We start from the raw sequence: 13,113 nt of genomic DNA on the forward strand, positions 1-13,113 counted from the left end.
GGAAATGGTTCCCTCTTGTTGCTTCTTCCCATATCTCGAGTATACTATTACAATCACCGATCTTACAGAACTATATATTTGGTCAATTATTTCAAGTCGCCTAGTCATCACTATTCTCATCAGAGGCTCGGTCACACATTTGGTAATGCAAGAAACAATAATCTTGTAAAATAGGGAGAATACAAGAATATAGCTAGTAACATTAATAAGGTCATGAGTACTTAAGCTAAGAACTTCCGTTAGATGTGGTCCAGTATCTTCCTAGATAGTCTAACCAGTCTTTTCTGCGCCAATTGCTGTCTCTAAGGGAAATGATACATTATCATTGTATAAAGTTCACCAAAGATGTGTCCATGTACGAGGCAAGTGGGGGGTCATTGTGATCCCTAACAGGATTGAGAAAGGAATGTTATCTTCTAAGCAGTTACATGTCTGGTGCCAGAAGAAGAAAATTTGATCTTTATAGTTAGACAGGTATTTCTTTTTTTTTTAAATAATATACAGTACTTTTTTATCACAATTTTTTAAAATTTATTTATTTTTTATTTATTGGCTGTCTTGGGTCTTCGATGCTGCACGTGGGCTTTCTCTAGTTGCAGCAAGCAGGGGCTACTCTTCATTGTGGTGTGCGGGCTCCTCATTGTGGTGGCTTCTCTTGTGGAGCATGGGCTCTAGGCGCATGGGCTTCAGTAGTTGTGGCACATGGGCTCAATAGTTGTGGCTCACGGGCTCTAGAGCACAGGCTTAGTAGTTGTGGCACACGGGCTTCGTTGCTCTGCAGCATGTGGGATCTTCCTGGACCATGGATTGAACCCGGGTCCCCTGTGTTGGCAGGTGGATTCTTAATCACTGCACCACCAGGGAAGTCCTAGACAGGTGTTTCTGCCGTGGGGAGGTCTGGGTAATGCATAATGCAGGTGCACAGTGCACACTACAGGGGAGGAGGAGGCCCAAATGGGCAAAGAAAAATTTTATGTCTAAATTTTTCTTGTCTTGCCTTAAAATATGAATTTTTTCATCACTAACAAATTTATTATTCTTCTTTCTTATTATAGCTATGTTTATTAGTAGTGTAGAAGGAGCAGAAGTGCCCAAGCCATCAATAGGTAATCGGATGAATTGTTTTGAAAATGTCTAGAATTTTTCTTCACATTCTTAAATATTTCTAAGACTGAACTCCTTCAGATTAAACCTGTTTAAGTTCAACAGTGGGATCATTGGCTAATTAGTTGACAGACTTTCCATTAGCTTGAATTTGTTTTATTTAGGTGCTGGTATTAACAATTTCATTGTGAAATAATAATTTCACACACATATATGTGTGTGTGTGTGTGTGTGTGTATACACACACACATATATATACATACACACTCATCTCTGCTCCTGTTTCCTGACACAATCCTCCTAAAATGCTTACAAATTCCTAAGTGATAAGAGCACTAGAAGGATCTTCTGTTCTGTTCAGGTGACTCTGGACAGCCTTCTAGATGGCTCCCGGATGGGGCAGGTCACCAGAAACTCCGAGCCATAATTAGAATTTTCAGTCCCCTCCCTACATGTACTTTTTCAGAGAGGGGAGAGGGGCTGGAAATGGCCTTAATAATTGCTCATGCCCATGTGAGGAAGGTTTTATAAAATTTCAATTGTGTGGGGTTTGGGGGGCTTCTGAGTGGGTGAGCACAGCCACGTACCAGGAAGGTGATGAACCTCAACTCCGCAGGGAGAGAAGCTCCAGCTCAGGACCCTCCCAGACCTTGCCCTATGTAGTTCTTCATCAGGCTGTTTATCTGCTCATCCATTATCACATCCTTTAATAAACTATAAACGCACGTAAATGTTTCCCTGAGTTCTATGAGCCACTCTGGCAAATAATCGAATCCAAGGGTGGAGGAAGTCATGGGAACCTTTGATTCGTAGCCAAGTCAAACAGAGTGGTGGGTCACCAGGGAAACCACTCCTTGAAACTGACATCTGAAGGGGCGTAGGGGGCAGCCTGGTGGGACTGAGCCCGTAACCTGTGGGGTCTGATACTATCTCTAGGCAGAGAGTATCAGAATTGAGTTGTTATAAAACACTCAGCTGGTGTCACAGAACGGCTTGGTGTGGGGAAAAAACCCACACATTTGGTGACTAGAAGAGACAGAAGTGAAGTACTCTGAGTGTAAGAGTAAAGGGAAAACAAGAGGGAACACTGTTTTTCTAACTCATCTGTTTCACTGTATACGTTACACACGTGAAGTATTTCAGCGACTTTGAAGTAAACAAGTTTTTGTACCTTGGACGTTGTTATATTAGAACGACATATATTGTGAAATAGAAACACTGTTTCTAATTAATTGTGTTAGATAATTGAGTAAATGAATAACATTACAGAAGGTAATTCGATTTATAAATAACCCAGGTACCAAATGCTTGGTTATAAATAATTCAACAAGTGTTGTCTTCCTACCTTAAGAATTAACATCATGTCAGTAAAACTGACGTTTCAGGGGTCAGGCTGCTGTAACAGAATACCACAGACTGGATGGCCACAACAATAAACATTTATTTTGCACAGTTCTAGAGGCTGGGAAGTCTAAGATCAAGGTGCCAGCGGAGTCAAAGTCTAGTGAGGACCCACTTCTTACTTTGTTCTCACGTGGCAGAAGGGGCAAAGGAGCTCTCTGGGGTCTTTTATAAGGGCACTAATCCTATTCATGAGGGCTCAACCCTTATGACCTAATCACCTCCCAAAGGCCCCACCTCGAAATACCATCACGTTGGAGATGGGTTTCAACATATGAATTTTGGGGACACAAACATTCCATCCATTGCATAAGGATCCTTGACTCATAAAGTACAATAATCTCATGTGTTTTAATCTAGGTAATGTCAGAGGTTGGGTTTTATAGAAGCAGATGCTGAGACAGAGTCTGGGGTACAAGATGTTGACTGGGGGTCAAGACCTGTGAAAGGAAGATGAAACAGGATTAGGCTGAGGGAGAAGTCAAACAATGTTGCAGACTCGACAAAGCCTGGACCAACCCACTCAGGAGCTCTGGAGCAAGTAGTTACTGTTAGGGTTGGACAAGAGGACGGGTCCTTTATACCCACCTTGTTCAGCCACTGGATGGGTTGCTCATGGAAGGGCAAGGAGGCTCTTTGCAGCTGAGGCAGAATCTGGAGATGCAGACAGCTTCTGCTGTCACATTCCCTGCGTCTGGGCAGCAGGTCCTACCTTAAAAGGGGATCTGGGTGGTGCTTCTCCAATGTGGCATTTTCAAAATTATGTTCTAGAGCACCAGCCTTCTGCAAAATATACTGACAGTATTCCAAATGGATCTGTCCATGAAGTGCCCATTCCTAGTCCCCTACCATGGAAATCAGACTGCATAAAGTCTCTGAGAGGTAATCTTGCAGGAATCAAACCTGTTTGACATTATCTAACTAACGCACTGGTTACCACTCATTTAATCACAGCACACTTTGGGGGCCACTAAAGATTCTTGGAACACCAGAAGAACAATGCTGTCCAGGACAATGGACCTAGTGAGTATCTAGGCTTTTATTTGGATAGAAACCTCAATTCTTTCTGATAATGGGAATGATTCCCTGGTTATGAAGAAAGTCCAAGCTTTGTTTTATAGAGTCTCTAAACCTCTAAAGAGAAGTATGGCTTATATTTTCTCCCATCTGATTTTTTAAGTAACGTGGTAGTGGATTAAGACAAGTTGGCTAACAACCACTTTCCCATACCATGGGAAGATATGGAAAAAATCATTCAGCAGGCATCAAAGAGGAAGGTTGCCTGTTGCAAAGCTGTTGCAGAAAACAGCAGGAGGGAGCAACAGAAAAGGATCAGACAAACCAGGCCACACGGGGGCAGCTTGGAGAAGCCGCTTACAGGCACCGTGGGGTCTCACTCTACCCGGGAACGCAGCCTGCGAGCCCCCGCTGTTCAGTGCAGCCAAGAGAGGAGGCCCCTCTGCAATCAGAAGGCCATTGGAGGAAGGTCTAGGGGTCAGCGTTTTGCCACCAGAACAGTGAAGATGGGAATAAGGACATCAGCTCTAGCTGCTAGGTGATCCACTTTCAGGATCTGAAGACACCGGAGACAGGGTGGGGCAGATCTGGGAAAGAGCCCAGAGCTCCGGCAGGCAGAGCTGCAGCTACACTTGCAAGGGAGTCAGGAGCCTCGGTGTGGGCCCTGCTCTGAGCCCGGGGGCCTGGAAGTCTAGAGGGGCCATTGCCCAGTCCTGAAAGGGAAAAGCTACAAGATTGAGGGCGGTAGAGCTGGTCACAATCATTATTTAACTGTCATTGAGAGGAAGACCACTACGTGGGAAAATAAATGCTGCCCTGGGTGATTCAAAAGCTAAAATCTCCTCAGCTGGCGTGAAGAATACCAGGTGGGGCCATTACACAGCCAGCTGCTCAATTGTCAATAAGTTGCTAAAACTGATACCTGTTGTTTTTTCCTTCCCCGTGACCTGTGAGGGCCCTGCATGTGCCAAATGTCCTTGGTTTGTCCTTCCATCCTGCTCCTGCCGTGGGGCTGAGCAGTCAGCATTACATCAACAGGCATCCAGGCTCTCTGGCTTCCAGCTGGGTTCAGTCAGTGGGAGCTGCTGGGAGGAGGTCAGAGAGAGAGAGAGAGGAGCTGGGGGAAGGCTGGGGTGTTGGTCCGCCGGCTGCCTCTCTGCAAGGTCACCCAGGCTGGCTGTGCCCCTCGCCAAACATCACGGCCTCTTCAAAGGGCGCCTGCTTGGCAGGACTTCCTCCTTCCAGTTTGAGTCGCCTTTCCCTCCCCCTGTCTGACCGGGCCTTGGGCTGGAGTCGGGGTAACCACCCTGTTGCTTCCAGCTCTGGGTTTCCCTGCTTGTGCTGTGGTTCTCAGGCGTCCCACCCACTCCTATATATTTGGTCCTTTCGTAAACGAGTCCTCTTTGGATTACCTGAATTTGATAGACCATCCGTGTCCTGTTGGGGCCCTGGCTGCTACCGTGGCGGTGACTGGTGGGGAGAGGATGAACTAGCACAGGGGCCACAGGGGCAGGATCGGGCTAGAGACACGTGGCACCGTGTCACCACCTGGGCTTCTCAGAGGCCTTAGAACTGCAGACAACGCCATGTCAGGCTCGAGCAAGGACCTGGGACCGGCCCTAAGCAGCAGCTGGGAAAAGCCTTTTCCCTCCAGCTGCGCAGACATGGGAGAGCCAAGAGCCACGCCAAACCTGCGGAGCAGCAGGGTGGGCCCAGAGCTGAGAACGGAGGAATCGCCCCAGCCAGGTGCCAGACGTCAGCGCCACACAGGCTGCCCATGTGCGCCGACAGACTCTTCCTGGTCTTCCCATACCTCGCTCTTGCACACACGTGCACGCGCGCGCGCACACACCCCAGGGGGCTTACCCGGGATCAGGAGGACCCATGAAGGGCTCAGCATAGGAACCGAAAGGCCTAGGGTGGGGGTCGGCTTCTCATCGGGGAAGCTGTGAGCTCTCCTCGCAAGGAGGCTCCGCGGCCTTAGAGCTGCGGAGCGTCTGCTGCCTGCTGATTGTGCAAAGGAAATACCCCGCCGCCAGCTGAGGAGCGGCACGGTGCCCGGGTTACGGACTGTCCGTCTATCCGTCCTCTGGGAAGAGGCCCGCAGCGGGTGGAGACTACAACAGAGGGGCACGGAAGGACTGGCTGGTGGGATGAGCGCGGCCGGGAGGGAAGGCTGAGCTGAGGCTGGCCATGGGACTGTGCATCCGCTCCCCAGGTAGGTATTTGCGAGAGTGCGTCTCACAGAGGGCAGGGAGGTCCTGAGAGCAGGACGTTTGATGGTACAGGGACCCTGGGGGAGAGACAGGATAGCGGTGAGTTCATTCTGGCATCTGAGGCCCAAGCCCAGCAGACACGGACCAGGTCTGAACTCCGCCGAGAGAGGCAGTCAGCCCATTTCTGGCCCCATAAGCACGGACGGGCATGACTTTTCATCTAGCATCTTGAAGCTCTTGTAGCCCGAGACGTAGCGCCCTGGGCAGGGCAGCAGGGTCCAAGAGGCGACACTCGAGAAATGCGCACAACAGGATCCACCCACGGTGGCCCAGCAGACACAGGCTGATTTGTGAACAAATGAGGTACTGCCGAGGGTTCCCTCAGAAGGTTTGGTAGAGAGGGGGTCCTTGCGGGCTTAAAGTCCCCTAGTAAGCGAGTAATAGCAATGCGTCAGCTAATACTGGGTATGAATGCCGACGACAACGCTTCCCACAGTCGCGGACACATAGGTGTGCCGTATGAGAAAGGAGTGGCTTTGTTTTAGCCCTTCCAGCATGTTGGCATAGATAGAAAATAATTGGGGAGAAAGGCATGGTGGAAAAGAAATACGTAATAACAACTCAAGTTTTTTCTAATGGCAGGTGAAGTGAGTGGAGGCCTAAGGGAAAGCCCCTTAAATGGGCTGCTTCAAAGGCACCGGACTTCTGAGAATTCTCATTAAGAGGAGCTCATCAAGAACTTCCGATGTCCTGGCTCTAGCTTCCCCGCACGGAGCCTCCACTCACACTGAAGAGGGAAAGGTAAGTAGCCCAAGCACTTGCTACCCTGTAATTGCTGTAGACGAAAGTTCATTTTTCTAAAACTTTGCTGCCAGTTTCAACCAAGCACACAAAAAATATAACTGACCTCCAAATCAAAAGCTGACCACCGTGCCTTTTTTTTTTTTAAATCATGCCTACTGTTGTGGTTTTCCATTTGTTATGGTTCTTTTGGAGCTCTGTGAAAGAATGAAGTCTTTTTCGTGGCTAAAAACAATTTTGTAGTAATAATAGCAGCTAACTTTTGAGTGCTTCATATGTGCTAGCCATGTACAAAGCTCTTTATTTGCAGCTCTCTTATTTAATCTTCACGACAACCCTGTAAATGCTATAACCAAGCCCATTTTCCAGATTAGAAAACGGAGGCACAGGGAATTGAAATCACTTGCTTGTAGGTAGGGAGCTGGGATATGAAGGGTGGAGCCTTGGAGTCCAAGCTCTTAACCATTGGGCTACACGGTGGAGGTGTCTGCTCCCCACACTCCCACCCTCACTAAGATTAGAGGACTGTGCCTGGAAGTGCTATGATGCTGGGGATATTTTATGGAAACTTTTGGAAGTAAATAAGGGAGAATATAAGTTAAAATGCACACACAAAAGCAGTTTCAATCTAGTAAGAGCGGGTTCAAAACCTTTCAGAAGAGCCCTCATTACATGCCTCTGTGGTTGCAGTTCCTGAGCTAACACAGATGCCCCAGGAGAAGAAAAGCCCCCCAGAGCAGATGCCTCCAGAACATATGACTTCCATTCTCAATATATTTAAATGTCATTTCATTGGTTTTGTCTGGAACAAAATGTATTTACATCTTGGAGTCTAGCACACAATATGAACTATTGAAAGTAATTAAAATCTGTTGTGATTGATGTAAACAAATAGTGACTCTTGTACATCTGAAACTAATGTCATATGTCAATTATACGTCAATTAAAAGAAACCAGTTGCAACCAGTTAAGCGAGGGAAACCACCAAGAAAACATGTGAAAATACTTAAGACTGTAGCAGAGCCAGAAGTATGCTGTGAGACAGTGAACAAAGTCAAAACTTTCTTTAAACCGATTCTTCTCCAGTTCTCCTTTTTTGAAGCTGACAGAAAATAGTAAAGGAAATATAAAATTAATAATAGATACTTTGTGTGCATAGGAATCTAAATTCACCGTACATCATTATTGCTAGAAGTAAAACTTACCTGCAAGGCAACAATACAGTTTTCTCAGAATTAAGTGCAAACCTGGAAATATTCCTTTCCTCTAATTGTGGCAGAAGGAGAGCGACTTGCTGTTGAGAGTCCTGTATCGTATTTCTGAAATACAACCTTAACTTCTCTGCTTTTGTTCTTTGATCTCCTAGACTCCATTTCCCCAGTAACTATTCTCCATCTTCCCTTCTGCTGTCTGCATAAAATGTGAGCCAACAAATTGTACAGTAAGTGATTTATAAAGAAAGGACTAGGTTGAATTTAATAATCAGTTCATGACCAGGAAAAAAAAAACTAGAGATATTAATAGCATATTTAACCATAAATTTTTATCAAAATAGTAACACCCAGAAAATATAGATGGCATCTAGGCCATATGCAATTGCCTGATTATTTACATAGAAGCAACCAGGATATTAATTTATGAAACAGACCTTCTGAAGTTTGCTTTCCTGGGAGTATCATAAGGAGTCCTGGAGGCTAGACACTTAGCCGAGCTGAAAAATCTCCCTCCTCCAGATTTCACTGGCAACACCCATATTCCTCTGTGAGCAAATTCCTCTGCTCTCCAGGTCCCCCAAATACCCTAAACTTCCTGGTCTGCCTGGAAGTGACCTTCCTGACTCTCCTGAAGGCTAGGTCCTGTAAGCCAGGTAACAGACCAGTTTTTTGGGGAGGACTACTTTAGTTCCTCTAAAGTCTCTGGTCATATTTGATTGAATGGCATCTCTCCCAAATATGACATTCCAGGCAAGACCTTGATTACATAATTAATTTTTTCAGTTGTAGGCTGGTAAAAGGAGGCCAGATTCTTGTTGAACCTTTGCAAATAACTCTGTTGCTGTGAAAATTAAGGATACTCAGCAGTATTTTCTGAATTCAAGTCATAGGAGGGAGGGGAGTTCAATGAAAAAATGTACCATTTAAAAATGTTTCATTTTATAAAAGCAAAGTCTACTAAATTGTTATGGGGTACAGACAGATTAAGAGATAAGGATTTCCTTTTATACCCAGAAAGTATGGCATTAAAACAATATCAACAATATTGCAAACATATAACTGTAACCATGCCTCAGGAGTTCATTCGTCCCAGGTAATTGATTCTTGTTCTGTTGCATCTTGGCTTAGCAGTTTTATGACAGCATCTGTTCTCAAATAAAGAGTTCTGGAAATCTCAACTCAGTCTTCAGTGATATACTGAAACATGTCTAAGCAATGCCAACAGAAGTCTACACCCAAAAGTCTGTTTTTTGAAGTATCATTAATTTAAAGTACCAGCTACAGTCTTTTTCTGTGGGGTTCTGAGACAGTCATTGTTTGAAGAGCCAAACTCTGATCTGCTGCTGATTGTAGAACCTTCAGGAGAGCATTAGAGTAAAACACAACCTATTTGTAGATGATAAAGACTCACAACAGCTGTGATAAATGTATTATTGATGGTTTTCAAAGTGAAAGATCTGATGAGAGTTTTTAACAAGAATATTGCAACTGATAAGTAAATTTGGGTTGTTTTTGTAGCATGTAAAATAAAGATAATGAAGTCATTTCAACAACGTTTTAGATACAATGTCTATAAGGACAATAATTAGCCAATTTTCAAAGTCAGTACGCTTCACCTGATTCGTAAAAATGGATAAACCTCATTTTTGCATATAATCTTGAGACATAAGGTACATGATGTACCAGGACATAGCAAGCATTTTCTAAGCCTCTGTGAAGAGTATATCAAGAAAACCAAGTAAAGAGAGTCAGCAAGTCTGCAGTAAGTCCTAAACATCTATATTTTCATAAAACTTCTTAGGTAAGTCTGATATGCGTCCCCAATTAAAAACCACTGGCCAAGAAGATGCTAGATCCAAATTAAAGAAGTAAAGTTGCAACCAAGTGTTAAATATTAAATGAAGTTAAGACTGATAACCCTGTCAGCTGTCAACTAACGTCATCAGACAAGGAACCACCACAACTCTGACAAATACAGAAAAAACTCATCAGAACTGTTTCATGTTATTTCAGCGTTTTCCCTAAGGTTCAAACATAGTACTGAAAATGAAGGCATTGACATTTCTTCAAGGACTTCCCATGAAATACAACCTTTCTAAAGTATTATATTGATAACATTTTATCTATATAAATTTAATAGATTTAGCCTACAGTTAACAAGAAAAGCATGATCCTTTCATAAATATTCATTATTAATGAGTAATAACCAGTCGTTGAAACACCAGTTACTCTGGAATTGCTCATATCTGCTTAATAGTAGTAACAGATATGTGGGAAAATGTATACAAACTTACAACACACGAAGTGAGCACTTGCATTAGATAAGATGGAACTGCCACTAGAGGGCACTATAAACAGATTGCAGAGCAAGCTTCTGTCTTTCTTGATAACAGAGCATGACTGCATTTGTCTTATAAATCTTCGACCATTAGTAACAAAAGAGAGAAAGCGCATCTCTTTGAGACTTGTGCACTCTCCTGTCTCACTGCCGCACTAATATTATGTCGGGGATTCTTGCTGGGGGGAAGTGCAGAAGGTAAGGTTAGCTCTGGTCTATTGCTAAATGAGATCCTTCACGTCAGGTTCATTTACTTCAATAGCTTTTCAAATACTTTATTATACAACATGAAATTAAAGAATAAATGGATCTATGTGCTCCTCCCAAGGTTTAATAGGAAGATACAGGCATTTGCTTCTGATGTTTTCAAGAAACCAAAAACAGTACAGGTAGGGGTGAAGCCTTTTTGAACCCTCTCCCCGTTCCTTTTGTTTCCCTCCCTCCCTCCTTATATGGAACAATTCCAGAATAAAGCACTATTCTGAAACTGATGTTGTCCGTCCCACCCTATGTTTAATACCTGTGTTACATATAAAGGAGAACCATTCATATTCTCTCGTCATACTCCAGGGGGCACTATTCCTTCCCTCCATTTGTATTCTTTTCTTTATCCCTTCTGGTGGCTTAGAAAATACGTTTTCTTCCTATTCTTTTAGTACTGTATTTTCAGGCCAGTATACATGCTACATTTAAGGACTGTAGAATCTTAAATCTGATCCTCCCAGATCCCATACTTCACGTCATCTATCATATTCTTCTTTTTTTTTTACCATCATTGCCCATCACCCATTAATATTTAATCACGTATTTCTGAGTTTGGGTAGTGGGAGGAACATCTATCTGCATTACTTCAGATTATCACGCTGCTGGAAGTCCCCAAAATTCTTCTAATTAGTCTTCCTTCCAATTCATTTAACCACTGTTATCAGATTAAATTTTATTAATTGAGGTATAATTGATTTGTAATATATTAGTGTCAGGTGTACAACATAGTGATTCTATGTTTTTATAGATTAGACTCCCCTTAAAGTTATTACAAAATATTGGCTATATTCCCTGTGCTGTGCAATATGTCCTTGTAGCCTACTTACTTTATACATAGTAGTTCGTATCTCTTAATCTCTAACCCACTATCTTGCTCCTCCCCCCCACCCATCCCCCCACTGCTAACCACTAGTTTGTTCTCTGTATCTGTGAGTCTGTTTGTGTTTTGTGTCTGTTAATGTTTGCTTTATGTGCGTAGGTGCCCTATGCTGGGTGCATATATATTTATAACTGTTATATCTTCTTTTTGGATTGATCCCTTGATCATTATGTAATGTTCTTGTCTCTTGTGACAGTCTTTGTTTTAAAGTCTGTATGTCTGATATAAGTATTGCTACCCTGGCTTTCTTTTGATTTCCATTTGCATGGAATACCTTTAAGTCTTTTAAGTCAGTAACCCTAAAGAGCCATTCTGCTCAGAGCCTTTGGCCTGCTGGTGTGTTGGCTGGGTCCTGACAAGGCAGACTGTGAGGCTGTGGTGGTCCTGGAGGCAGTGTCCACCCTCTGGTGGGTGAGGTTGTGGTATAGAAGATCCTGGGGCTGGTGCCCACCCACCAGTGGGTGAAGCCAGGTCCTGGGGCTGGTGCCAGGTCCTGGAGTCTCTGGCTGCAGGGTCCAGGGGCCTCAAAGCTGATGTTGGACTAGTAGGAGGTGGTGCCAGTTCCCGACACAGCCTGCTGTGGGGTCCAGAGCGTCCGGAAGCTTGTGTCAGTCTGCTGGTGAGTGGGGCAGGATACCCGGGTGGCTGGCCGAGGAGCCCAAGGTGTCTCAGAGCTGGTGTTGGCCTGCTACTGGGTGGGGCCAGGGCCGAGCAGGTCCCAGGGCTGGTGCTGGCCAGCTGGTGGGGGGGTCTGAGGCCAAGTGGGTCCTGCGGCTGATGCCTGCCCATGGGTGGGTGGAGCTGGATCCTGGGATCTCTGACTGCAGGGCCCTGGGGATCCTGGGCCTATTGCCTACACACTGGTGTCTGGGCTGGGTCCTGGGCCTCCTGGTGGACACAGCGAGTCCAGGGACAGCTGCGGGCTAAGGGGGTCTTAAGGCAGCCTGCCTGCTGGTGGGTGTGGCTGTGTCCCTGATTGGCTAGTTGCTTGGCCTGAGGTGTCTAGGTACTAGTGACTACAGGCTGGTGCGTGAGGGCAAGGCTGGGCCCTGAGGCTGACAAGCTAGAGGGAGGGTTGCAAATGGCACCTGCTGACACCAGTGTCCATGCGGTAGAATGAGCTCCCCAAGGTGTCTGTGTCCCCAGGATGAGCTCTAGTTGTCCCCAGCCACTCCAGGAGACTCTCCAAGATCAGCAGGTGGGTCTGACCCAGGCTCCTTTCAAATCACTGCGTCTGCCCTGGGTCCCGGAGTGTGTGAGGCTTTGTGTACACCCTTTAAGCCTGGAGTCTCTATCTCCCACAGCCCTCTGGGACTCCCCAAAGTAAGCCCTGCTGGCCTTCAAAGCCAAATGTTCTGGGGACTCACATTTCTCCTGCAGGACCCCCAGGCTGGGGAACCCGCTGTAGAGCTCAGACCCCTAGGTCATTGGGGAGATTCTCTGCAGTTGTAATTATTCTCCTGTTTGTGAGTCTCTTACTAGGGGCATGGGTTTTGACGATGCTGTGAATTTGCCCCTCCTGGCCATCTCATTGTTGTTCCTTTTTTATAGCTTTAGTTGTAGAAGATGTTTCCTGGTAGCTTCTGGTTTTTATCATCGATAGTTGCTCTGTAAATAGTTGTCGTTTTGGTGTGCCCGTGAGGGGAGGTGAGCTCAGGGTCTTCCTACTCTGCCATCTTGGCCAAGCTCCTCTGCCATATAGGTCACTATCAGAATAATTTTTGCAAAGCATTCCTTTCTTTCATTATACCCATGAGCTCTGTATTACTTTCTAGCTCAAGTGCCCACTGATAATGTTTGAAACCATATAGTGTGCCCTATCATGTTTTTTCTAACTTCCTCACTGTTTCCAGACTTCACATGTTTCCCTAATCTAGA

Source organism: Hippopotamus amphibius, chromosome 1 (genome assembly GCF_030028045.1).
Source record: "Hippopotamus amphibius kiboko isolate mHipAmp2 chromosome 1, mHipAmp2.hap2, whole genome shotgun sequence".
Classification (NCBI taxonomy): Eukaryota; Metazoa; Chordata; class Mammalia; order Artiodactyla; family Hippopotamidae; genus Hippopotamus; species Hippopotamus amphibius.